The 14,218-nt window shown below is 38.2% G+C and overlaps 1 long non-coding RNA gene across 1 annotated transcript in view; it reads left to right on the top strand.

The window, feature by feature from the left end:
- The window catches only part of LOC107518346, a 391,518-nt gene that overhangs the window by 315,737 nt on the left and 61,563 nt on the right, over positions 1 to 14,218 (top strand). The window contains exon 6 of the long non-coding RNA XR_001598830.2: positions 759 to 826. This is a non-coding gene — a long non-coding RNA (uncharacterized LOC107518346). The remainder of the gene's footprint in view (positions 1 to 758; positions 827 to 14,218) is intronic.

Below are 14,218 nucleotides of genomic sequence, written 5' to 3'. Positions count from 1 at the left end.
CCCCCAACAACCTAGTGGCACAGTTGGAATTCAAACTCCAAACACACAAGCTGCTTCCAAGTAACTTTATTCACTGTTTAACTACATAATATAGCACATACATGATAACAAAGTGAGTGCGGAGCAGACCCAATGGTTTTGAGAAGAATCCAACTGCTCTATGCAGAAGTTCTACAAGAATTTACATAATGTTAAATTCCAGACACTAACTTTACTTTCTTTTTTAATTTTTGGAGTGGCATTCGTTAATAAAATTATATAGGTTTCAGGTGTAGAATTCAATAATGCCTCATCTGTATATTGCATTGTGTGTTCATCACCCAAAGTCAAGTCTTCTGTTACCATATATTTGATCGCCTTTACCCTTACTACCTTATTTTCTTGTTTAATGGAAAAGAGTAGGAGAAAGAGAAGGGGAATCAATTATGTACTCTGCTAAGAACAATGGTATTAGTTACAACGATAGTGCAATGCCATAATAGGTGTACGCTGTGAACCTGGCATATATTATAAAGTATCGTAAGCATTTTACACTAATCAACATGTTTAATCTTCATTAAAACCTTAAGAAATAGGTTCCATTATACTTTATATTCTATGGAGGTGAAAACTGAGGATCAGAGAGGTTAAATCTCTAGCTTTAGGTCACAAAAATAAAAAGTGGTATAGTAATCATTTAAACCCTCACACTCATGCTTTACAAATGTCTCTTATTTAACAGTGGATGTAATCATAAATTTTTTATTGCCATTTTCCAGATGAGTAAACCGAGGTTCTGAGAAGGAGAATGACATGCCCAAGGAGTCACAGAGAGCAAATGGCAAAGGTAGGATTTTAAAACTATAAGTTTTTTTTTCAGCCCTTAATAGCCTGCTAGACTAGAAGTATCTTAAAAAGTACATTTAAATATCAACCAGATCTTCATGAGATCCATATAACACAGTGGAGACATAAAGGCTTGCTGCTTTTGAATCTATTTGTTAGTTCCCTTTTGTTCCTAGCTTCTTTCAACTATGACTGATGACTTCAACCATGGGACAAATCCTATCCGTTATATGAATTATCTTTAACCAAAACAGACAAGGTCATATCAGCCTCATACTCACCAACCGGTTAGAACTAGAATTTATCTCACTCCTTTTAAATGGTAGCTATAGTGTTAACTCTATACTCTAGAGCCTATGATGTAAAACCTCTACAGCTAATTGTGTTCAAATCTTGGTTTAGTTCATTTCTTTCTGCGTGATCATAGGCAAACTATTGATCCTCTGGGATGCATCTTTTACTGGTGCCCATCATAGGTAAGGGTAAAGTCTGACCTCTAGCCATGGCCTCAAACCTTGATAAGACCCCTAAACCACTCACTGAAGCCTATTCTCTTTCTGGTAAACTTCCAAATCTCACTTTTTCTGTGTACTTAGGCCATTCGCTGAGACAAAATTGCTCATCTAAAATCATGATGGGGCAATCCTCATGACTTACAGAATCAGCACAGATCCTTATTCTCCATAATTATCAAAATAAGATAAGACAAAGCCCAAGCTTTCACATCTTACTGACCACAGGATACTGATTCTTGTCGAATCTGTTCAAAGAGGAGGCCAACACTCTGAAATTCTACCACAGCTCTGCCCTAACCTGGTTTCCATCTCTTTCTCAGCACTTGCCCCCAAGATACAGTGTTGCTTCCTGTTGATTATGTATGAGTTATATATCACTTAAAGTATGTTCATAAGTAGCAAAAGACAGTGCAGAAGACATTTGTTAGTGTTCTACTCTTGGACTTCTTTTATCCAGTATTTTGAATAAAACAGTTCTATCTCTGGCTAAGATTATAAAAGGGATAAACTTAACATTCGAGGAGATATCTTCAGGTAACTTAATGTACTGGATATAGATGGAATTTGGATGGGAATTAAGTTACCTTCTCATTGTAGGATCTCATTTTCTGTAATTTCATTCGTTGGGATTTTTTGGGAATAAGTTATTTCATTTATAAAATAAAACTATAAAACCTTACTGTCTGAAGTTAGACCAGTAAAAATGATGTCTCAAGATGTTATCTAGTTCTAGGATATATGATTATGGGACCGATAGTTGTACATTTTGTGTTTTTTAATGACTACTGTTGGCCCAACCTACTCCACAATCCAAGATTATACAGCAAATGCTCACTTGCTTTTTAGCATTTACATAATTGGTCCCTAACAGAATTCATTTTCCTCTAATTTTCCAAATTTTATACATTAATTCTGTATTTTGCCAAATGTTGAAGATCTTTCCAATAATCTATACTCAAGAGAGAGAGGCAGAGCTTCCTACATGTAGTGGCTAAAACAAGTTGGTCTAAATGGTTGATGCCACAGGCAAAATATCCAAAGATTGTTCACTTGAAAATTATGGCTCTTTTTCAGGATTTCACATTGCATTATTTGTTTTATGGACTATTCAGTATGCATTGCACCAACACTAATTACGACACTAATAAGTCAGCATGTTACCAAGATGTTTTGCCGTTATAATTACAGCCACATGTTGTTGTCCTTCCTCAAATAGTCCAGGCTTAATTGCATCATTTTTCAAGAGAATTTATGTGGTGCAGCTTAATTCAAAATTAGTACATGAATAAATGAAGTGCAAACTACTTTCTGTATTGATTCACATGCAGCATAAATGTTCTAGACAGGAGAGTAGCCAAAGCTTTTATGTTTCCAGTCGTCGGCAGTACTTCCATGATGAAACTTTGGTACTGATTTATGAAACGACGGTCACAAAAGGGCAGAGAAATCTGGGTGGATATGTGTAAAGAGTGCTGTGCCAAGGTGTTAGGAGCACAGATCAGAGTCTCTGCCATTCATTTGCTCTATTACTCTTGAGAATTATTTTCCTCTTCTGAGGCCTCAGTTTCCTCACCTGAAAATTTAGCGCAAGTTGTGCAAATGACCTCTGGTCCTATCCAGCTTTCTCTTCTAATCATTTTTATTGTAATAATACAATTATATAATAAAATTTTCTCTTCTAAAAAATTAGCATAGTTCTGTGGAGGTCATAATAAAAGTCTACCTTCCCTTAAAAGGATTACTATTCTTTCCTGTGCTAAATTAACAATGATACCTGAAATGGAAATAACACAAGCCCTTTGAATTCTGAATTCTATGAGCCTATTTCCAACATTAGCCTATAGAACCTCTTCTTCACACTTTGATTATATTTTTTTCCTTCTATCCCTTTCTTTTTCCTTTCCTGCCTGCTAGTAAAGTTGACCATATGTTTATGGATATTTCCATAATGCTATCCTGGTCTTTGGAAGCTGGGCTTCCACTGCTGATAGCCTGAAAGTGTGAAAGCATGAAAGAAAGGTCATTTTATGTCCCCTGCCCTGCACACTGAGATTATTCTTTAGTTGTGACATTAAGTTCTAATATTTTAAACTAAACTGAATGTCAGATGGTTTAGAGCTTGTCCCAGAAGGCAAACTCTTCTCCTTTCTTCCATTTTATATTCAGGCAAAGCAGCAGACTGTGGTTTGATGAGGCAAATAATAGCAGTCCATGCCCAAGAGCTCCTGTTAACCACTCATGTTTTATTTCTGCAAAGAACCTGGGTTCAAAAGAGATTTATTTTTTTATCTCAGAGGTCTGAGTAGAAAGACAGGAAGGATAGGAAAAAACAAAAAACAACAACAAAAAAAACGATTAACAGCTATGTGTCGTTGAGGGCCTCGAACTGCATCCTGTTTCTTCTTCATTTGGGCAATCTCTGAAATTTGGTTTCCTCATCTGTAAATTGGAGATTTTCTTACATGATGAAATAAATAACATATAAAGCATGTGTTCCACAAAACCCTTAAAACATGTTAGTTTCCTACGTCCTTAAAGGCAAGCCAATAAATATATATAGTTGGTGGCAAGAGCATTTTATGTGATGACACATGTGTCACCAAAACTGCAGAGGTGGAAAAATAAGTCGTTCTTAGGGACCTCAAAAATGAAACTGATGTTTTATGAAAGTGACAAGTAAGCATAGAATGGTAGGCGAGGCCTAGATCTCAGATGGCTTTGGATATCAAACTGTAAAATTGAGCTTTATTCTGGTTCTGTATGGGAGGATAAAGTAACAGATTTTCGAATTCACAGTGAAGCATTAGCAGGGTCTCCACTAGCCTATTAAACACTTTTGTGCAACATATTAGAAATCGCATCTTTGTCAAGACACTCTTTCCTTCAGTCAGAAGTTTGTCTTTATGATCAGTTTACATTTCTACAGCGCTTATGATATGAATTCTGCTCTCCTGAGATAGGGCACCCTTGTGCACTGCACCTGTACAATTCTAGGAGACACTGAGAGCCTTTGGCCTGTGGAATTTATGACTCCCAATGGTGGAGTGGAACAAGGGGTGATGGATTCATTCATTTTTTTCAAAAATATATTCAAAGGGCCTCTTAAATGCCAGTCAGTGTGTTAGGCACTAAAAAGATTAAGACAGGATAAATCATCTTGATCACAAGCAGCAGAAGTGATGACATTCACGATGAGTATCGGACATTCTTTGCTTAAAGCAGTGTTTTGTTGTTGTTTTGTTTTGTTTTGTTTTTAACTAGGGAGTGATTTTGCCCCTATGGAAACATTTGGCAGTGTCTGGAAGTATTTTTGTTTGTGACCACGAGGGTGCTATGGCATCTAATGGATAGAAGCTAGGGATATTGTTAAAGGTCCTATAATGCACAGAACCACTTCCCCCATCCCTGCCCCTGTTCTCACGCTCAGCCACATGACAAGCAAAGATTTGGCTCAAAGTGTTGATTGTTCTGAAGTTGAGAAACTTTGGTCTAAATAAATATTATCCATTATGCTATCATAAGAGTTCACATGTAAGACAATAGAACATGAAATAGTTCCAATAACAGCACTAAGTAGGAAATGAACATAAGATAGAGAATGAGATCAGAAAGAAAGAAAGAAAGAAAGAAAGAAAGAAAGAAAGAAAGAAAGAAAGAAAGAAAGAAAGAAAAGAAAGAAAATTATTTAACTGATTAGAAATGGAGGCACAGCAAGGAATAGGAGCCAAGGACTGGTCTAAGACTTTCAGGATAACTGATGAAAAGAACAGTAATAACATTGCTAGTAATACATTGATTTTGGAGACAGAAGTGATACATCTGGTTTTTTATATGTTGACTGGACAATCGGACACATGCAGAAAGAATCAGAGGGAGGTGGGGGAAAAGCCCAGGCCACTGGAAAGCCCAGGGTGTGGGAGGCCTTGGCAGAGTACTTGAAGATGTGAGAGAGAATTGTATTTTCGGAGAGCTACTCTGCCACACAACACACTTAATGAAAAGAAATGCGCCCTAAGGCTATGGTTTTGGTGGCCAAAGAACTTGGACCTTTCCTACCTCCTCTATCCCTTGCCCTCAAAGAACCACAACATCTTATTCCTTTCTATACTCACATTTACTCCCTTCCAGGCTAAATTCCTTTGAAGTTAATGGGTATAATGGACAGGGAGATGTGGGGAAGGAGTGAAATCTGTCCCACACTTCTTCAATTTCCATTAAATTACATGGATCTTAAAAGATAAAAGGAGAAGGTCTGGGGGCAAAACACATTTTAGGTTTCATTGAACCACATTTTGGGTTTCCTAATCCAGGGCTTGGGCGTTCCATTCAGCCAGCCTGTGAAGCAAACCGTTTCAGGGTTGGAACCAGTTGTGTGGAATCTGGGACCCATAGACCAAGGTCGAGGATTGTCTCCCTTCATCACAGTGGAATGTAGCAATTGCTTTTTATGAGTGTTTCCATTTTTATGAGATTAGAAATTTGCCATTGATGAGAAAAGAATAGAAGTAAACCTATCTGCCTGTCTTTCCTTTCTACCTTTTATCTTTTCTTTTCCTTCCTTTAATAAGCATTGCATATAGACCATTTGTCTATAGACCATTTTTTTCTGGGCCTCAAGGATAGAAAGATGATGTTTATAGGAGTCAAAGCAATCTTGCATTTTGTTGTTGTCTGCTCCTCACAACCACTCTTCATGAGGCAGTTCTCATTTTCCAGACAGGGAACTTGGGTTCAGAATAGTTTCATCTTGTAGCTAGTTGGCTACATACTTAAGCTGAGAAGTCAGGTCTCCTGATTTACAAATCTGAGCGTAGCAGAGGGAAATTTGCGAAGTGATCTATAATCTTTGAGAAATTTTACTGTAAAGCTAAAGCATGTAATAAGGAGGAGATGGGAGATGGTAGGAAAATAAGTCAGTGATGGAATCTACTAGCTATGTGAGAATTCTCTGGCCTCGCTTTCCTCATTTGTAAAATGGGAGTGCAAGATGAAATAAGTGGCTTCCAAACTTTTTTTAACAGCTAAAACATATTTTCTAATAAAACATTCTTCAGAACCTCGACATGTAAAACAGCCTAAGATGGCTCTTCTTTGATTGAGATGGCAGTAGGTATCACAGCACAGCTCTTCTTGGTCCCTATCACTCTCATTATACTATCAGTGGCCACCTCGGCACCTGGAAGTCTTAGGATTCTGCAGAACACAGCATGAAATCCCCTGGGCTACACTTCTAATGTTCTGTGTCTCCAGTCATGATCATACCTTGTCTAGTATGCACATTGCTTTCGATCCATCATGTCATGCAAGGAAACTGGGGCATGACAGGTTAGGCAACTTTTCCAAGATTATTAAATTAATGTAATATGACTCTAATACCTAGGCCCTTTGTACTTTTTGGAGCTGTCTCTGGTGGATCTGAAATGTCTTGCCTCTAGAGAAAGGAACTTTTGCACAGCAGCTGTGGTGTAGGGGAATCTAAGTCCTTAGGGAGCTGGTTCTCTTACCCTTCTTTCTCTGTGAAGAAGAGGCTCTCCGCATTATCTCCAATTGTGCAGCATGGCATGCTGGTCTCTCCCAAATGTTATTTTAATCATATATATGTTATTTTAATTATTTATAAACTGGAAATATATTTGGGTCCTTTTGTCAGGCTTGAACTGTACAGTTATGACAGTAGAGAAGGAGCGATGGGAGAATTCATTTATTCTTTTACGCATTCATTCCACAAGGTGCTATGTGCTAGGAACTGTGTCCTAGGTGCTGGCAATATGATATTAGGCAGAAGAATATAGGTCCTGCTCTCATGAAACTTACAGTCCAGTGGTGGAAATAAAGCATTAATCAAATTATTGTGAGGTAATAAATTGATAAGTGCTGAGAAGAAAACATATTGTTTCTACGAGACTACTGAGCACCTAAATAAGTTTGATAGATCAGAAAAAGTCTTCCTGAGGAGGTCACATTTGAGATGAGATATAACAGAAGTGGGTAAATTAAAGATTGAGAGAAAAAGTGGTACAGGGAGAGGAAATGGCAGGAATATGGGAGAGGAGACAAGTGTGGCTAGACTGAAGACAACAAGATGTGGATGGCATGAGATGGGCTGGAGAGAGAGTCAGGGTCCAACCCATCAACTATCTAGTAGGCTGTGTGAATGGTCTGGATTTTATCCTGAGTACAGTGGGGAACCACCAAAGGGTCGTAAACAGGGGATGACAGGCTCAGGTTAGGGTTTTAAAAAGATCATTCTGACTGTTGCATGGAGAATAGGACATAGGCCTGAAATATTCTGGATCCTTCTTGCCTTAAAGATTATCGAAAATCACCAGGCAGCCTTTTGAGAAAAGTCAAAGAGAATGTAATCTAAGATTTGATGAATGCATAATGAAAGTAAACTTTTGAGCACTTGAGAAGTTGACATATGTCTGTAGAATTGAAAAAAAGGCTTAATTTTAAATCCAAGATCACTAGTGATGTGATAGACTATTTCACTTCTCTGTGCCTCTGTTTCCTTATCTGCCCCCAAAGAGGTAACAATATCTACCTTACAGAAATGTTATAAAAACAATGTATAAAAAGGACAAGGCATCCTTATATTTATAATATTTTTAAACTAAATATTAATTCAGGATATATTAGAGAGTTATATACATATTTTAAGTTTTTGGTTCTGATTTATATACACTTTTAAGTTTTTAGTTTATAAATAAAGTGCTGCCTGACTCCTAGATATTTAAATAAAAAAACTAAACAGATGATTAAAAATTGCTTAAACAGAACAATTGATGTTACATATGTTAACAGGTGCTTAATTACTATTTTCTGCCTGAGGAACATGTTCCTAGGAGCAGTCTGCTCCAGCATGTTCCTGAGGCTGCACAGGTGAAGTCCTTTCTTGAATACCTGGCCTAGAAGTGCTAAGTGTGTATTTTGGCAACCTGAGCCCGAAGTGCCCAAACATTTTCAGCAAGATTCCAAGCCAGAACAACCAACTGAGTTTAAAGCTAAAGGCTATGTTGACCCAGAAGAAAGGCAATACTTATTTGGCAGCCGGAGCATAAAACCAGTTAAAGCCAAAAGGCTATCGCCCCATCCACAAAGAGGTCTGACTATTGTATCCTAGCTCTGCCAGGAAGGATGCTCTTGATACTTTACATAGGTCACCTTTGCGAGGCCAACACACCCATCCATTGTTGCTGTGAATACTGGTTGCTAATCCCTTTCCTTGGAAGAATGCCCTTGGTGTCTAGGACGTTCTGCCCTCTCTTACCCTAGGGAAGACTGCAGATAATGAATGGTTGACATAAACTACCGGAGCTGGCCCCTTGCCTGAAGATGGGGCTAACTCGGTCGTGTAATTCATGCTCCAGAGCTCACTGTAGGGTCAGGTTGAAGCTAATCTTTAGCTGAGAGCACATTCTTAGCTTTTTCCCCTCTGCCAATTGTTACACTCCCTTTCTCCTGGCAATACGTCCTTCAATAAATCTTTTACACACTAATCTCCACATCAGACTGTTTCTAGAGAACTCAATCACATTTAAAGCATTGAATTGTCTCTTGGGGGCCTATCAAGGAGTCATAGTTAAGAGCAAGAGCTTCTGGGTCAGACAGGTCTGGATTTGGATCCAAGCTCTGTCACTAACTGGCTGTGTGACCTTGGGAAGATTTCTTTGCCTGTCTCAGTATCAATTTCTCCATAGGTAAAAATGAAATGGGTGAACCTACCTTAAAATTCTGTTGTAAGAGATAACAGTTTAAAAAATTCTTGGCTTTTAAAATTCTCTATCATATCACATTGTACAATATAGTTGCTCAATAAATATTTCTTTATCCATTCATTCGACAAATCCTTACTTATAATCTGCTTTATGCCAGGAACTGTGTTCAGACTGGAGATAGAGACCAGTCCTAGGCACATTGACAAAGTTATGAGAGAGTGAGATGTTTCCCATAGCAGTGACACTGAGGGAGGGTGACCAACTATGCTTGGGAGATATGGGAATGATAGTGATGAGAAAACGTGTAAATATTTTCATTTTTCTGCATGATCATAAACTTTCTGAACAAAAGTCACTGGCACCCTGGGTTAAAGGATGACTGACTAGTAACCCTAACACAGAAAAATATTCTGGAGAGAGGGAGCGTGGAGAGGGTGAGGGAAAGAGTGTTATAGGTTTATCACACTGGAACTAGGTGTTCAAAGGAGGATAAGGAGTTATTTGTTTATATTCCAAAGTGTTGTAACAACCTCGGGATCTTTACCAGAGAGGATTTGTTTATACTAAAGAAGAAAGATTTCTCTCCCTTTCTCAGAAAGAAAGAGGGGGCAGCTGTGTAGCGGATCCTACATAAGTTTCAAGATTCACAATTTCGGGATTACTCTCTCTACATGTAGCGTGACATCCGCTTTCTTCACTTTGCCCTGAGGGACAGAGTGCGGGGCATAAGGAACCAATGTAGTTATTGCTGTAACTAATAATAAGCTTAGTTTTGATCCACAAATCGAATAAATATGCATATTCAAAATTTATTAGTGGTATAAGTTATTAGATTTAAAAAATCACAAATGGATTATTGATATAAGTAATGAAGAATGGGGTTCACCAGGCAGGAGTGAAGAAGGACATTTCAGGCAAAGGAAGCAAACTGAGTTAAAATATAGATATATGAAAATATAGTGATATCTTAAGTATATAAGCATTTCAACTGCCTATCATTTAGGATCAGTGTTCACTCCCCATTATGCACGGCCCATCTCCTTTTTGCTCTTGTAAAGTAATAGTGTTTGGCCCTCATTAGTAATGTCTCAGTGATATACTATTTTAAGGAAGAAAATATTAAGCCAATATTAACTTATGTCTTGAGGTGATATATTATAGAGTGTAGAGTATTTTTTCTTAAGTGTTAAAAGCAATCCGAACTGAAATAGAGACGCTTTGTTTGCTCAGGGGGGCATTAAAAGCCAGCAAGGTGCCAACCCGTACACATGCATGGATTGGAACGGATTGGTTCACACAGTCCCTATAGAAGGAAATTACCATCTATGTTAACAAGGGAGAAAAATCAGGGAGCATGCAGAGCACAAGGACTGAAGAACCCCATTGATATCTGGTGTCATTTTTCTCCATCCCAGTCCTAACTGTAGTTGCCCAGAACTCCTAGCTTCCCAGGGGATAACTCTGTGGTTAAGAGGTTTGAGGTATTTAATAACATATTTGGAAAGCTTTCTCAAGTCCACTTTAAGTGAAAAACATTAACTTAATGATATAAGACGAGAGACTTTACTCTTTGAATAAGTTATGATGTTGGCAGACACAGTCATAGAGATGCCAGAAGGAAGTTTCTTACCTGCAGAAATAATAATGCCTTTCATCTAAGTAGCACTTTCAGTAAAAATACTGCCACAAACATGGCCTCATTGGATTCTCCCACAGCCTTATGAGGAAGGGAACCTGAAATTATGAGGAAAGTAGGGGCTTTTGAATGGGACAGACATGGGTCCAGATGCAGACCCTTCCATTGCCATGCTATCTTCAGAAAATTTCCTAACCTCTCTGGCATTCAATTTCCTTATTCATAAAAACACCTTGCAGCATCAGTTGGAAGATTATACCACAAATGCACACATCACCTACCACAGGCTAGCATAATAGAGTCTTAATAATGATTTCTTTTTGTCGTTAGGTGTAAGTGGATTATGATAGTTTAATATTTTTTTTCTCTGGAGAGAAAATAAATATTTGCATAAGTGACACCCAAGTGGAAAATAAATGAGTTTAAAACCAACCTATTATCAAGACAAGTCCTTTTCATGACACTGTGCTGCTAAACATTACTAGTTGTGTCTATTTTTGAGCAGCTCATTTGGGAGCAAAGGAAGTGAGTTTGTAAGATGAACCTGTGGAATGTTGAATAAAGCTCCCTCACCCCATCAAAGATGACCACTTCCTAGTCCTCGTTTGGAGCCACAACCTTTGAATAGCTGGTGAGGTGTTTCTAATTCCAATCTAATAGACTTGACCCACCTTATTGTATTGGCCTCCAACATTAGGCAGTGAGCTTAGAATGAGCTCTGACCCATCTAGGACGCTAGTACCCCAACTCATTCTTTATTGATTTATTTTTGTCTTATTTGTTTCTATTGGCCGAAATATCTTAAAATGATAATTTTAAAGTATTTTATATATCTATTATTATTTGTCTCTATTGAAAACTATGAAATCACACTGATAAATTCAATTCCAATTCAACAACAAATAGTCATTCTATTTTAGACCTGTCTGTTTGGAACTCTCTTCTCCGACAGAGTTACCTGCTTCCTTTATCCTTAACATGTTTCCATATTTAAGAAGTTCACTTGTATGCTGTCAGTCTCCTTTTGCCATTCCTCCATCAGCTCCACAAAGAGCTCTTCTTTACCCTATGTGGGCTTCAACACTCAGTTCTGGGTCTCTGCTACCTCCCATTCACTTAAATCATCTCCTTATCCTCATTTTGTTCTGACACCTGTGTCAGACTCTTTCATTGTGTAGAATCCCTCATTATACAGATTCCAACACTTTTTTTTTTAGCTGTCCCCTCCCCATTCTCCTTATTATTCTGGGTCTCTGATACCTCATACCAGGATGCAGTCAGGCGCTGATATTCTGCACTACACCATTACTCTGTGTGGGACCTCACCCCACTCAGGCTCTCATACTCTATGCAATGCTAACTCTTTAAAGGAACAACTTCCTTTTCCTGATTGGGCTCTGACATCACAAATGAAGCCATACACCTGCATGCAAGGACACCCTCTTCACCACATGTGGATTCCTGCTCCCTATGCTAGGTTCCCTCCCATGCATATTTCCTTCCAAACCTACTTAGCCTTGAACGCCCCACACCATTCCACAGCCCAGTGAGATGCCTTCCTTACCCTGCTCAGCTTCTGACCCACAACACAAGCTATTCCCAAATGCAGATGCCATCTTCTCCTGGCTCATATTGAGTACCCATGCAGCACCATCCCCCATTACATGACACTCTCTGTACCCTCTCAAGCTTTGATAGCCATAATCAGATATACCCTCACTCTGCTTAGGTTCAAATTCCCCTATGTGGGTCAAATTTCCCTCTCTGTGTCAGTAATAAGGATGTTCATTTTACCTGCTATGTTTCCATCTAATAGTTACAGGAAAAGAGGAAGAGAGAAGTGGAGAAGCCCCACCCTTTCAGTTGATTATGGAGCTCTGCTCCACCTAGGAGGTGATGGGCTTTGGCTCCCTGTCTCTGCTATGGCTCTGAATCTCTTCCTTGTTTCTTACAGCTGGAGAGAGTACAAGCTAAAGCATGTATTTTCAAAAAAAAATTAGAATATGTTGAATAAAATATAACAATGTGTTTTGAAGAGAAACAAAGGCTTCCTGGATCGACATGCTCTGCTGTATTGAATATAATGATACTTGAGCTGAAATCAAAAGAATGGGTGAGAAGTTAGGTAGATAAAGTGGAGAGGAAAATCTGTTATAGGCAAATATGGGAGCAGAAGTCAGAAGCATTGCGATTGAAGTAGAGAGAGAAAAGGAAAGAGAATGATTCACAATGAGGCTAAACGGGTAGGAAGGAACTAGGCTACACAGAACTTTAGTCTTTAACCTGAAATCAAGGGAGGTGATGGAGTATCTCTAGCAATAAGGTTTTACCTTGTTCTACTGGGTAACTAGGCCAGTGAAATCTGGCTAAAGTGGGAAAACTCACAGATGATGGTTATGCCAGATCCTCAATTTTGTTTTCAGTTCTCATTTACTCTTGGTTCTCAACTTTGCCTTGCTTCGGGAGCTCAGAAGATTTCTGGCTTCCCAGCATCTTGTCAAATGAACTCCCAGTGATGATGTGACTGTCTGCCTGTATTGCTTCTGAGATTTCAAACAATTTGTTTCCCAAACCCTCATTCTTACTTTAATCAGGGCTCCTACCAAGTTCTGTTATATTTAGATTAAACTTCACTCAACAAATTTCACATTGAGAGATATATCTATAAGGAGAATTACCTTTCTTGTCAAATTAGGGGGTTTCCATCATCATTTAACAAATACTTTTAGTACCACATGAGGTTTACCTCCACCAAGATTCTCCATGATGGCATTTATGTTGTGTTCCTTTGACTTTTTCTGCTAATTGGAACTTCAAGTCATTGATGGTGCCTTTGCAAAGAGTCTTTCTACTATTTTTCAACCAGAAAGGTTGACAAACAGTTCATAGGGAAGTGTGGATCATGAGAACATTGAATCTCATCTAAAGACAAATTTAATTAATAAGCATCTATAAATATCAGTGATGGTTAAAATCTTTGTAGGCTATGCCATGGTGCATGAATATAATTAATTACAGAAGAATTTTTTAAGAGAGATGAAATTGGGAAATAGAATAATGACCAGCTTTGTAGCATCTCAACTGTGTCCATATGTTGAAGTCTTTAGTGAAAAATTTAGACGAATTTTTCAAAGTAAGATAAAAACTCTAAAGTGGGTTATAAAAATTTCTAAGAATCATAGACAATGGATTGAGCTTCCTTTAAAAGAGGAGGAAACACCAACTATGAAGTCTAAGAGAATTTGATTTTCCAGCCCTGGTTGGTAGGTGGGTGATTACAGGTAAATTACTTAACCATGCCAAGTCAGAAAATATACATGTAAAATATGGAAGTATATTCTAAATGCTTAGCAAAAATGCCATGGAAAAAGCACTCGAATTAATATTAGCCCTATCTCCTTTGTGTGTGTCACAACTGAAAACCGACTTCATCATATTTACAGTCTAAGTTGATTCTTGAAGCTATCCTTTGAGAATGGATAAACAATGACTTTGCCCGATTAATTCAATAAAAGGGGACAAGC

The sequence above is a fragment of the Rousettus aegyptiacus genome, unplaced genomic scaffold (assembly GCF_014176215.1).
Source record: "Rousettus aegyptiacus isolate mRouAeg1 unplaced genomic scaffold, mRouAeg1.p scaffold_m13_p_1, whole genome shotgun sequence".
NCBI lineage: Eukaryota > Metazoa > Chordata > Mammalia > Chiroptera > Pteropodidae > Rousettus > Rousettus aegyptiacus.
Note: the sequence above shows the minus strand (reverse complement) of the source record. Positions and strands in the feature narration are given on the sequence as shown.